At 40.6% G+C, this 13,586-nt stretch overlaps 1 protein-coding gene across 4 annotated transcripts in view; it reads left to right on the forward strand.

Moving 5' to 3' along the window:
* C1D (C1D nuclear receptor corepressor) overlaps nt 1-13,586 on the forward strand; it is a 495,080-nt gene that overhangs the window by 461,540 nt on the left and 19,954 nt on the right. The window contains exon 1 of one of the 4 annotated variants that reach the window (XM_066378111.1): nt 12,612-12,674. The exons of 1 other annotated variant lie outside the window; for it this stretch is intronic. The gene's annotated coding sequence lies outside the window, so the exon portion shown is untranslated. Of the gene's footprint in view, nt 1-12,611; nt 12,675-12,825; nt 13,024-13,586 lie in introns of those variants that run through there. 2 more of the 4 variants (XM_066378112.1, XM_066378114.1) reach the window with 2 other exon arrangements.

Here is a 13,586-nt window from a genome sequence, read left to right on the forward strand (position 1 = left end):
TTTGTGGGCTACCTACTGTTCTGTGGCAGAAAAGAAACTACAATCTCTGGAGAATTTTAGTTAGATTTTCAGAATATTAAATGAGGCAAGTGGGGTGTTTTTCTTTTTTCTCTATTCCTATCCTCTAAACAGATGTTACTCCACCATTTTATATAATTGTGTAAATATAGACTGGACAAATAAAGAACAAATGAATTGATCAGAGTTCCTTGCAAATAGTTAGGATTCTTTTATCAAACCTTGGTCTTGGTCATACATAAAGTATGAGTCATAAGGTAAACTAAATTTTTCACTGTGGTTTGTGCTAATCACTATCAAGAGAGTAATATACAACATTTTGAACAGAATCCTAGAACTACAATCGACCTTTAGACATCATAGGGGGTTAGGAGTGCTATGTCTCCCATAGTAGAAAATCCCCATATAACTTTTGACTCTCCACTATCAATCTACAAGTAATAGAACAACAGTGGTTGCCTAGGACACCAATGCGGAGATTGACTGGAAAGAGCCATAAATGAGCTATCCAAGAAATATTTTATAGCTTGATTGGAATGGTCTCTCATTTGCCAGAATCCATTGACTTGCACAGTTACAATGAATGTACTTTATTGTACTTAAATTACACCTCGATAAAATTGATCTAAAGTACCTTCCCCCTTAGTTCCTTGTAATGTGTTCTCAGCTTTTGATACATCTTTGTGTGTGGGCAGCCACCCAGTGGTTTTATGCTTAAACTTCCTGTTTAGGCTACCTGAGTAACCTATAAAATAATGGTTAGTGTATTAGTTTCCTAGGGCTGTCCTAACAAAGGACCACAAACTGTGTGGTGTAGAGAACAGAAATCTGTCTCACACTTCTGAAAGCCAGGAGTCCAAGATCAAGATATTGGCAGGGTTAGTTCCTTCTGAGGGCCATGGGGGAGAATGTATTCTATCCACTCCCCTATCCTCTAGTGGTTTTCTAGCAATCTTTGGTGTTCTTTGGCTTTATATGCATCACTCTGGTTTCTGCCTTCTCCTTGTCTGTGTCCATTTCTGTGTCCAATTTTTCCCATTTTACAAGGACACTGGTTGTATGGGATTAGGGCCCACCCTAATAATCTCATTTTAGCTTGGTCATTTTCAAAGACCCTATTATCAAATAAGGTCACATTCACAGGTACTAGCGGTTAAGATTTCAACATCTTTTGGAGGGGGCACTGTTCAACCTATAATAGTTGTTTAATGTAGAGATACGAGGTTTGGCCTTATGAATGTGGTCATCTCAACTCGTTTACTTTTCCTTAAGCCTCAGTCTTTGGACTTTTTGTCTTTTCTGCCTACTATATTATCTTGATCTAGGCCAAGTTAGCATAATTGAATTGATTTGGTTTGAGACAAACATTTAAACAAAGGAAAGATAAACATACTCAGCGTTCAATTATACTGTTCTTTCAATGATTGATTTACATCAAGGGCTTAAAGTAAATACCACCTATTCAGAAAGCTTGCTTTCTCTGAAATAGGGTGTCTGCAGCTGCAGTTGCCCTTACCAAGCTTATTTTTGAGAACTCTGAAGCTGTAATAGTCATGAGCCCTATCAATAAACCAATGGTAAAAATTACTTTTATTGATATAAATTTACTTCCCTTTTCAAAGTAAAAAGTTTCTAAAGGCTGACTTCTTTTCTACCCATTAACTTTTATGTATTTTTTCACACACTTTATATATATATATTTAATGAGAGGAGGGCGATAGAGAGACAGACTCCTGCATGCACTCTGACTGAGATCCACCTGGCAGGGACTGATGCTCGAATCAGCTGAGCTATCCTCCGTACCTGAGGCTGACGCTGGAACAAATTGAGCCACGGACTGCAAGAGAGAGAGAGAGAGAAGGGGCGAGGGAGGAAAGAGAAGCAGATGGTCACTTCTCATGTATGCCCTGACTAGGGATCGAACCCATGACATCTGCAGGTCGGGCTGACGCTCCATCCACTGAGACCACTGACCAGGCCCTCACCCATTTATTTTATATGGATATGTTATTTATTTAAAAATTTTCTAATGAGTCAAAACATTTTTAATGGACAAAACTCTATCTGCCTTGTTTTTTCCTTTGTATTTCTTAATTTCAACATAATATAAAATCTCACAGAATGTTTGGGAAATATAATAAAAAATTTATCCAAATATTATTACCTTCTAGAACTAGGTATTTTTTCCTGAAGTTCCATGCATATTACATTTAGACGTACTTACTGAATAGAACATATTCTTTTCCTTCATAGTATAGATGTACTTCTTCCTGCTAACAACTTGGTCAGCAAAACATTTCCACTGTATTTTTGTTCATGGTGAGGAAAATGATGCCAGGTTTCTTTTTATATACTAACCAGTTTACACATTTCTTAGTCTTTGTATAATAGCTAAAAAGATGAGTCTACTTATCAACTAACCAATCAACAACTAGAGAGGGTTATAGTAACGTATCAGGTGCTGAAAAAGAAATTAGAGAGGTAGAAAGGGGTCACTGTCCTTAAGAACCTGACATCTGGTTGAAGAGTTTACGAAAGAAGTGCCAGATCTGAGTGCAGATCGAATTCCCGACTGTGTTTTTCTGCACATAATACTTTTATGGTACCTGCTCTGAATAGCTATTAGATGATTGCAGCAATGGCCAAAGACACAGAGGAAGGTGAAAGTGAAGAAGAGGCCAGCGGGGAGCCGGCCTGGGGAGCAGCCCCAGGGCAGCCTGTGTGTTGGCTGCCAAAGGAGAGAGTTGTGCCACTTGGACTTGTCAAGATTTTTGTTCCTGAGACTAATTGGCACTTGAGGGAATGTAGTGCAAATAATATGAATAAAGTAGTAAGATACCATTCATCACTTGATATAAAAAGAACAAATATGCTATTGACATAAGACATAAAACAGATATTCCACCCCCATTTGTATTTAAAGAGACACAGAATGGCTGCAAATGAAAATGAGAAATTTCTGCTACTCACCTTGTAAGACAAAGCAAAACAAGCCAATAAAACCACACAACACCCTACCCTTCTCATTGAATACTTTGTTTCTGAATGTGGAGAATTAATTATTTATTGGCCCTGGCCGGTTGGCTCAGTGGCAGAGCGTTGGCCTGGTGTGCAGGAGTCTCGCGTTCGATTCCCAGCCAGGGCACACAGGAGAAGTGCCCATCTGCTTCTCCACTCCTTCCCCTCTCCTTCCTCTCTGCCTCTCTCTTCCCCTCCCACAGCCAAAGCTCCATTGGAGCAAAGTTGGCCCGGGCGCTGGGGATGGCTCTATGGCCTCTGCCTCAGGCGCTAGAATGGTTCTGGTTGCAACAGAGCAATGCCCCAGATGGGCACAGTATCGCCCCCTGGTGGGTGTGCCAGGTGGATCCCGGTCAGACGCACGCGGGAGTCTGTCTGACTGCCTCCCCGTTTCCAACTTCAGAAAAATACAAAAAGAAGAAGAAAAAAAATTATTTATTGATAAAATTAAGCCAGTTTTGATAATTAGAATTTTCACACTCATTATCTCTGGTATCCAGAAGAAAATACTTTACTGTATAGACAGAGGTTTTATAGAAGATCTGTCAAGCCCTCTTTTGGATAGCTATTTATTTTCCAGTTAGCAAAAGTCATGACTTAGAGCAAGTCCAAAATAGTACAAATTACTACAGATGCCTCTATTCAAACATTGCCGGTCTTGTTTGTCATCAGGATAATCATTTTCACATTTTAGTTTATTTTAGCATAGAAAGATCTGTGAGTGTAGCTGGATAGTTTTCTCAATTTCAAAGTTCCTTTGCTTGTTGGGTCCTAATCTTTCTTTGGGAAAGGGCGTTACACAGCACCTCTTTAAATATTCATCATAATTTATGATCCTATAAATTAACTTGTTTGATAAGGGCTATTGGGGTTTGAGTTTCTAGCACAGGAACCCCAAGTTCCCAATATATTGAAGACACTTCTGTTAATCTGCAGTTTTTACCTGGTTATTATTTTGGGGTGGTTAAAATTTGCCTCTAGATCTAGAGGATTTCTGCTGAATTCATCCTTTTTCGTTGAAACTGTCAGATAACCCAACCCTCCCTTCTGTATTAGCTCAGTTACTGAACCACAGTCCTAATTAGCAGCATATCCATTTTTTTCATTTACTTTGGGAACCAGAAGTACTTTGTAATCATAAATTACTGAACCAGGCCTGGTCCTGGTCTTGTTGTCCTATCATTGTTGCTAAAAGTAGCCATACCAAGTCAACTAAGGAGAGTTCTTTATACATATTTGTCTCTTATAGGAAGTATCATTTGCAGGTGTCTTCTCACGAACACTTATTCATAAAGTTCTATGTACCTCATGTTCATTGCAGCATTATTCACAATAGCCAAGACACGGAAACAATCTAAATGTCCTTTGACAGATAATTGGATAAAGAAGATGTGATACGGCCCTGGCCAGTTGGCTCAGTGGATAGAGCATCAGCCTGGTGTATGGAAGTCCTGGGTTCAATCGCCGGTCAGGGCACACAGGAGAAGTGACCATCTTCTTCTCTTTCCCTCCCTTTCCTCTATCTCTCTCTTTTCCCTCCCACAGTCAGTGGCTTGATTGGTTTGAGAGTTAGCCTGGGTGCTGAGGATAGCTTGGTTGATTCGAGCATCGGCCCAAGACGAGGGGATAAGGGGTGGATCCTGGTTGGGGCACATGCCGGAGTCTGTCTCTCTCTCTTCCCTCCTCTCACTTAAAAATAAAAAACAAAAAAAGAAGATGTGATGTATAGATACAGTATATATGTATACAATGGTGTCCTACTCAGCCATAAAAAGATGAAATATTGCTGTTTGCAGCAACATGGATGGATTTTGAGGTTATCATGCTAAGTGAAATAAGTCAGATGTAAAAGGATAAGAGTTATATGATTTTACTCATGTGGCATATAAAACAAAAATCAACAAACAAACAGATAACAGACAACAGAATGGTGGTAACCAGAGAGGGGGAAGGATAAAGAAGGTAAAAGGGGTCAAATATATGGTGACAGAAAGAGACTAGACTTTGGGTGGTGAGTGCACAATGGGGTATACAGATACCGTATTATAAAGTTATAAACATGAAGTTAATGTAATGTTTTTACCCAATGCTACTTAAAATAATTTAAAAAAAAAATGGCCCTGCTTCTGGGTGGTCCTGGAATCAAGGCTGCAGACTGCAGTGGAACCTTTTCCAGATACTCCCCTCCCCCCCCCTCCGGGTGGAGATAGAGCTGTGGAACGCCTTCAGCCTCAGAGGACCTGCCTGGGTGTACCATTCTACAATACATCACCTGTCTGCTGCACTGCATACTCACCACCACAAAGCATGTCTCCTTCCTGCTTGGTGGATCACATTATGCTTGGGTATGGGCCTTGGGCTGAATTTGTATTTGCCTCTGTGTATGCCTGCTTTCTATGGAGTCACAGTCTTGGGCGGTGGGGGAGAGGGGACAGGGATTTGATTATCCTTGTCATATGCTTCTGAATTTTATTTTTTTTTAGCAAGAAAGAGAGAGAGAGATGGAGAGAGATAGAGGGACAAACAGGAAGGGAGAGAGATGAGAAACATCAACTCATAGTTGTGGCACCTTAGTTGTTCATTGATTGTTTTCTCATATCTGCTATAATGGGGGGGGGGGCTCCAATTGAGCCAGTGGCTCCTTGCTCAAGCCATTGACCTTGGGCTCAAGCCATTGACCTTGGGCTCAAACCAGCGACCTTTGGGCTCAAGTCAATGACCCTAGGGTCATGTCTATGACCCTACGCTCAAACCAGTGACCCCACATTCAGCTGGTGAGCCTGTGCTCAAGCTGGTGACCGAGGGGTTTCGAATGTTGGTATTCAGCATCCCAAGTCAAAGCTCTATCCACTGCACCACTGCCTGGTCAGAATGCTTCTGAAAATCTTATGACACAATGCTCCATGGACTTAACACAATCTCTGAATAGAGTTCATAGTTGGTACTCTTGTTTGCATCTTTTGGGCCTTTTTCCTTGTGTTCAATGGCTCCCAATTCTCACCAGCTACTTTATTTTTTCAGTTCTTTATAAATTTAAAATGTAGGGAAAGTGGAGGCACAGGGTTCCCTGCCTTCCAAACAGTAATTGTTTGTGTTTCTACACTTATGAGTTTGTACAAGTCATTTTACAAAACACTGACCACTTATAAAATCAGTTTCCCTCGAATATCCCTCCCTTCTTCTCACCATCCTTCCCAACGTGCAGGGGGAAACGCACCTGGACTGCAAAGTGCAATCACAAATGGGGCAGAAGATGCTGCGTTTTATTTAGTTGAGCAAAGTGATAGGGAAAATGGAAAGTCATGGATGAATGAGGATATGGCAGGGTTAAACCAGTTATTAAAGGGGAGGAAATCTACAAGGATTAGGACAGGATCGGTGCTTTTAAAGAGAGATTTGTCTCAAAGGGACTAAACGAGGCCCGTGGGAAAACTGACACAGCTTTCACATATTTCCCTAAAAATAAATCTCTCTGTGGTTGTGTTGCTAAAGTAAATGAAGCATGTCATGCCAGCTAATACTTTTGAAATAAAGTTTTAATTTTGGAATAATGTGAGACTTATAGAAATGCTCCAACTATAATACAGAGATTTCTTGTATACCCCGCATCAGCCTTCCCTAATGTCATTGTGGGGAAAGCAGCTGTGTTAGGCTTGCTCGCTGCTTTACTGGCTGCAAGCACTTTGCCTGACAAGTGCGTCTATGTAAGGCTACAGGTGGCCCTTACATAGGTTCCCTCGGAGGTGATTCTCCCAGATCGCTCTCCCGCCACTGGGAAGTGTGATTTTCCTGATCCCTTGTCCTTTCACTGTGAAAAGCGGGTTTTCCTTTGTTTATTCGCTCGCCTGTCTTTGCAAGCCTCCAATAAATGGGTAGTGGCTCGACGCTGTCTGGCTCCACAGTTCCTCTACCATCTGCCCAAATTCAGCGCAAACCTGCATGGCCTCAACCATCAGCATTACAAACACAGAACTAGTGCCAACACTAAGAAATTGGTATGTGTATATTACTATTAACTAAACTCTGGATTTTATTAAGATTTCACCAATTTTTTATACTAATGTACTTTATGCCCCTGGATCCAATTTAAGATATCATACTGCATTTAGCATCTAATAATTTTGTAAGAAAAAGTTTTAACAATAATCCTAACAAAAATTTGATTCTGTCCTGATTCATTCTAGGAATTAGTGTGTTGCAATTATATCAGAATTTTGTTAATATATGATAAAATAAAATTTTAATCATATTATTCCTTTCAATTTTCAAATTGGAGAGCTGAGCAAACCATTTCTTACACAAGTTACTATCAAATTTACTTCCTATTTGTAGAAACTTAACTTTAACAAGTTTTTTTTTATGCTTCTAACTATGCTGAGATAATTGCAAGTGATGGTTAGCGAGACTTCCTTAAAATATGCAAAAGAAACCCCCAACCCATGCTATCGGGACATGTGAATAAAATAATAAGTAAGTTTGATGTCTGTATAATCAGTGGAACTGTGTGTGATATGCATGTCGATTCTTTGAGCTACAAATTAAATAAATTAATAAAGCAAAAATAGTTTTGATACAGAATAGACCCCTCAGATAAATACCCTGATAGTAATGCACTGTCAGATATTAATTATTCTCCGCCCTTCTCTTCTTGCACAAATATATATAAATACTTTCAAACAGATATGCAGCATTGTAATTAAAAAGTTTTTCATTCATTTCAGGAGTATTATATTTCACCAGTATCAATTTTATAATGTTATGAAATGAGTCCCAGGGGATATGTAGCTTATATATTTGGAGTAAGGCAACTTTACATTTTTTTGGTTCAATAAATAATTCTCTTAATATCTAGGAGAGTTAACACTTTCTGAGAAGCCAAACGCACTTCTCTTCTTCATATAATTTTTACTGAATTTTGGCAGTAAGCTAGTGCCACAAAACTATTGTGTGGCATATGACACTACACATTTATTTCTCAAGTACCTAAAGGCTTCAGCTAGTGTGGCCTACCTTTGATTCTGACTGGGCTCACTCATGTGTCTGGGGGATGGGCTCTGAGTCAACTGGTTTAGGCTGGGCGTGGCTGGGTGACTGGGCTTTGCTCAGTGTGTGAACCCTGGTCCACCAGGCACAGTGGGCTAGCTGAGCCTGTCCTCACTGTGATGGCAGAAGCACAAGAGAGCAAGCCCAGATTTTCAAACCTGCTCTTGCATCATGTCCATTATTATCCCATTGACTGAAAGAAATCAAATGGCCACACTCAGAATCAAGGGGTCAGGAAATGTACTCTGCTTCCTGCTGGGAGGAACAGCAACGTCACCTGGCAAAAGGCTCAGACACAGAGAGGGCTGAGAACTCATGGATCTGTTTGTTTAAACTATTTAGCCTTCTTAACAGTGGCCTAGCTTTTAAACTTTTAAAAAATTTATTTATTTATTTATTCATTTTAGAGGAGAGAGAGAGAGAGAGATTGAGAGAGAGAGAGAGAGAGAGAGAGAGAGAAGGGGGGAGGAGCAGGAAGCTTCAACTCCCATATGTGCCTTGACCGGGCAAGCCCAGGGTTTTGAACCGGCAACCTCAGCATTCCTGGTCAACGCTTTATCCACTGTGCCACCACAGGTCAGGCAACAGTGGCCTAGCTTTTTTTTTTTTTTTTTTTTTTTTGCATTTTTCCGAAGCTGGAAACAGGGAGGCAGTCAGGACAGACTCCCGCATGCGCCCTACTGGGATCCACCCGGCACGCCCACCAGGGGCGATGCTCTGCCCATCTGGGGCGTTGCTCTGTTGCATCCAGAGCCATCCTAGCACCTGAGGCAGAGGCCACAGAGCCATCCTCAGCACCTGGGCCATCTTTGCTCCAATGGAGCCTCGGCTGCGGGAGGGGAAGAGAGAGACAGAGAGGAAGGAGAGGGGGAGGAGTGGAGAAGCAGATGGGCGCTTCTCTTGTGTGCCCTGGCTGGGAATCAAGCCCGGGACTCCTGCACGCCAGGTGGACGCTCTACCACTGAGCCAACCTGCCAGGGCCTGGCCTAGCTTTTAATACTGAAGATTCAGTAAAGCCTGGTCTTGTAAGGAATACATATGAGAACATTCACAAAGCCTTAAATTGCAAAATATGGCACTTAATTTCTGTCATAAAATTTAGAATAATTTTAGAAAAAACCTACTATTTGATAGGTTGGGAATCATAATTTTATAGATGCTACAAATTAGGTTCAGAGCTCTTAATTGAATCACACAGACCCACACCTTTGATGAGGACTAATTTCTGAGTCTTAGACCAGGGTCTCTTTTACACTTTGAGCATCAGTCCAAAAAACTCAGGCCATTCTTGGGAATGGCAGAAGGCAGTTTTGAAATCATAGCATGAGCTACATAAAATTCAAAGGAAGGATTCATTCTGAGTAATAAATAAATGTCTTTATTTTTATAATGCCTGTAAACATTAATTTTTTGGGAAGAGGATATTATTATGTGGCAAGTTTTCAGGGGATTTCAAAGGAATTGGACAGGAATCAATTTCTTTTCTTTTTTTTTTTTTACAGATACAGAGAGAGAGTTAGTGAGAAGGATAGACAGGGCGAGGGATAGACAGGGACAGACAGACAGGAATGGAGAGAGATGAGAAGCATCAATCATCAGTTTTTCGTTGCAACACCTTAGTTGTTCATTGATTGCTTTCTCATATGTGCCTTGACCATGGGCCTTCAGCAGACCGAGTAACCCCTTGCTGGAGCCAGAGACCTTGGGTCCAAGCTGGTGAGCTTTTGCTCAAACCAGATGAGCCCACACTCAAGCTGGTGACCTCGAGGTCTCGAACCTGGGTCCTCTGCGTCCCAGTCCAAGTCCAACGCTCTATCCACTGTGCCACCAGGCAGTAATTAATTTCTTAAATAAGCATTGCTTTATCACAATTATTTTTTCACATGGCTAATTCTAGGAAGGTATTCAAATTCTATCTTTATTCCATTTTTTTAAATGTAAATCATTTAAGACAATAAAGCACAGTGAAGTGAAGATGAATGCTGTGATTTGAATGTTTGTGAACCCTCACCCTCCCTGTGCTTCATATGTGGAAATCCTACAGCTCATGGTAATGGAATTAGGAGCTGGAGTTTTGGGAGGTGATTCAGTCAAGAGGGTGGAGACCCCATGATAAAATTAGTTACCTTATTAAAGAGACCTGAGAGAGCGCTCTGCTTCCTCCAAGTGAGAATACAGAAGTCAGCAATCTGCAATTAGGAGAGGGCCCTCACCAATCGTACTGGTACCAGTGTAAGATGACCATTTTTACCTTTGTAGTTAAAAAATAATGTGAAGAGATGGTTTAAGGTGGTGTGAATATTCTATTTTCATTTAGCATTTATTGATGAGTCTCACCTGAGTTGATAATTATGGTGACTGTAAAATGACAATTTTCTTATGCTATCATTCAGAAGATTAAAAAAAATCTAAGATTTTACTTTGATACTAATTGGGAGCCTGATTTTGTTATACATAGTTTGAACACTAAGATGTAAGAAATGCCCTAAATCCAACATCAGAGTTTTCTTTTTTTTTTATTAACATCGTAATTGTCTCATGTTATTGGTGATAATATTCCTCCTGTTTTGGTGATAATATTATATAGGGATAGTTACTGTTACTAATAATGTTTATTAAATGCTTACTTTGTGCCAGGCACTGTGGTAAGCACTTAACAGTGTCTCATCTGGTCCTCATAGTACCTACAAAATAGGCACTATTATTGTCTCAATTTTCCAGGTGAGAAAACTGAGGATCAGAGAGGTTAAATAACTTGGTTAGGGCCACAAAGCTTGCTTGCTTTGAAGAGCTGCTGTGGCATCATCATTTGTACTATTAATATATCATAGTCAAGAGGATGGAACTAATCTGCACTGGGAACGTGGTCAGTGCCTTCATCTTCCACTTCCAAGGGCAGCTATATTGTTACATAGCCACTCTTTCATTGCAGCCAAGGGCTGGAATATTCACTAGTGTCTTGAGGTGAATTCAGCCTCCTGATGTGAAATGGCATAACAGAAACTGCGAAGTAGCATAATCCAGTGGTTTTGAAATACTATCAGGAGGGATTTTCTTTCCTGTGACTTGAGGTTTTGAATAACTTCCTTTTTTTTTTAAAAGTTTTATTGAGATATAATTGACATAGAACACTGTATTAGCTTAAGGTGTATAACATAATGATTTGATATAACATATTACAAAATGATTCCCACAATAATTTAATTAATGTCCATCAGCTTGCCTAGTTACAATTTTTTTCTTGTGATGAGAACTTTTAAGACCTGCTTTCATAGCAACTTTCAATTATACAATATAGTATTTTTTAACTGTAGTCACCATGCTGTGCATTACATCTTCATAGCTTATTCATTTTATAACTGGAAGTTTGTACCTAATGGCCACACTCACGCATTATGTCCCCCCCTCCCAACCCCCAGCAACCACCAATCTTTTCTCTGTATCTATGAAAATGGTTCTTCTAGATACCACTGGATGATTTTCTTTCCCCATTACTCATTAAGGGCTTCAGCAATACTCAAACATGAATCAGGAAGGTTTAAATGTTGAAATAAGAGATGGTAGGAGAAAAAAGTGCAGTGAAGGCAGAGATTAGGAGAGCAAAGTGGAGTGAACGGAAGGAAAAAAAAGAGGGAGAGGTATGCCCAGAGCTAAATTTGAATAAAACGTTAGGAATGTTAAAATGATACTTAACCACTTCTGCTACACTTTCAATGAACAATATGTGCAATTTTTGTAATTATTTTTTCCTTTTTATGTTTGTCCTGTGTTTACTGAAATGTAAATTTCAAGATTTTATTTTTAGATTTTAATTTTTTACTTCTTGATTTTACAGAGAGAATTAGGGGACTGGGAACCAAGAAGCATCAAGTTATAGCTGCTTCACTTTAGTTGTTCATTGATTGCTTGTATGTACCTTGACCAGGCAAGCCCAGGGTTTGGAACCAGCGACGTCCACCTTCCAGGTGGAGGCTTTATCCACCGCACCACCACAGGCCGGCCTCAATTTTATGTTTTCTTAAACTAATAATTAAAAATCTGGGCTTGCATTTTGCTTCTTTTTCTCCATCTTTCAAGTACTTAATTTTTACTATATTTACCAGATTATCTCATAGTGATGAACTAGAAAAATAATTTGCCCTTCATCACGGATAATTTGGGAAGCGTCTTTCGAGATTCATTTTAAGGACGACAATGGTAGCGTAGTAGGTACCCGAACAGTGGAATGAGCTTCAGTGAAAGTAAAAACCTGAACAAAGCTTTAGTGACGACCACTTTTTTCCAATTAAATACGCTCAACTTGTATTACGGGGTTTGGCCAAACACAAATTTACAAAAAGGAGTCCAGCGTCTGGTCCCAAACGCCTCCACAACGTTGGCCAGAAACACTATTTTTTATTCAATTTATTGGTTAATAAAACCGCAGCTCCCAGGTGTATGATTCTGTAACTTAAAACGTCCCCTTCGAAAGCTGAGGGAACAGAAACGGGGGGGCGGGGCAAACAGCGTGAGGTCATCAGAAAGCGGCGCCGGCGCCTCGTTGACGTCACCACCGCCGACTGCTTTCCGGAAGACGGGAGTGGAAGGCTGGTGAGGTATTATTCAAAGCTAGATTTTGCTTTTTTCTCCTGCTGTTCATAGGTCATCTCTTTGCCTGGGGTCCCCCTTCCATCCTCCGGCTGGCTGTGAGGGGCGAGGTCGAGCCTCGTAGCCTTCTGCGAATGCGAGCTCGCCTACCCGAGCGGTGGGGACAGCATTGGGGCCGGACCCCCACTTGGCCTGTCCTGTGGTTGCTTGCAGGTTTCATCTTACCTGCTGTTGGACCAGCCGTTAGCTTTTTATACGCTTCTTAGCTCCACCTCTCAAATATTGGAAGGCGGAGAATTTAAAAACACATGACTTCATAATTTCCAGCTGCCTTCCATCCTTGTTTAAGGAAAGAAGGTAAAGGGGAGAGCTGAAGGGGAGTCACTTTCTATGCCACCCACGTTTATCCCGCACATTCCTAGTCACCTGTTGCCTGCCGTTGCTACATAGCCCACCCGCGATTTGGGCTAAGTTCGATCTTCACTTGAAATGAATAGTGGATAATCCTAAGAAAATAGTTTTACTTTATGGCCCAGGAATGTTCATTGTGATTCAAACGTCTGTGCGCTGTTCGAAAAGATCTTTAACGTTTCCTGTTTGTGGACTGATGTTCATTTTGGCGGGATAAAGATGTGTCTGTCCCAGTGAGATAGATGTTTGCTACCCACATGTTAACCTAATTGGACTGATGGTAGATTGAACTGAGACTTGACCTTTTGTTTACGTTGGATCTGAAAATAACTAGATTACCGTAACTGAAACTCAGAGAACCATTTGCGACCGTTTGAAATGAACTCATTGCTTTGTTGAAAGATAATGACAGTTTGAAAAATGGTTTTTCAAAATAAAACAATTCTCAGTCAAAACATGTTAGAGCTGACTTCAGGTAGCTGTGTTGTATATATTACAGCTCAGAGGTG

Source organism: Saccopteryx leptura, chromosome 3, assembly GCF_036850995.1.
Source record: "Saccopteryx leptura isolate mSacLep1 chromosome 3, mSacLep1_pri_phased_curated, whole genome shotgun sequence".
In the NCBI taxonomy this organism is placed as follows: domain Eukaryota; kingdom Metazoa; phylum Chordata; class Mammalia; order Chiroptera; family Emballonuridae; genus Saccopteryx; species Saccopteryx leptura.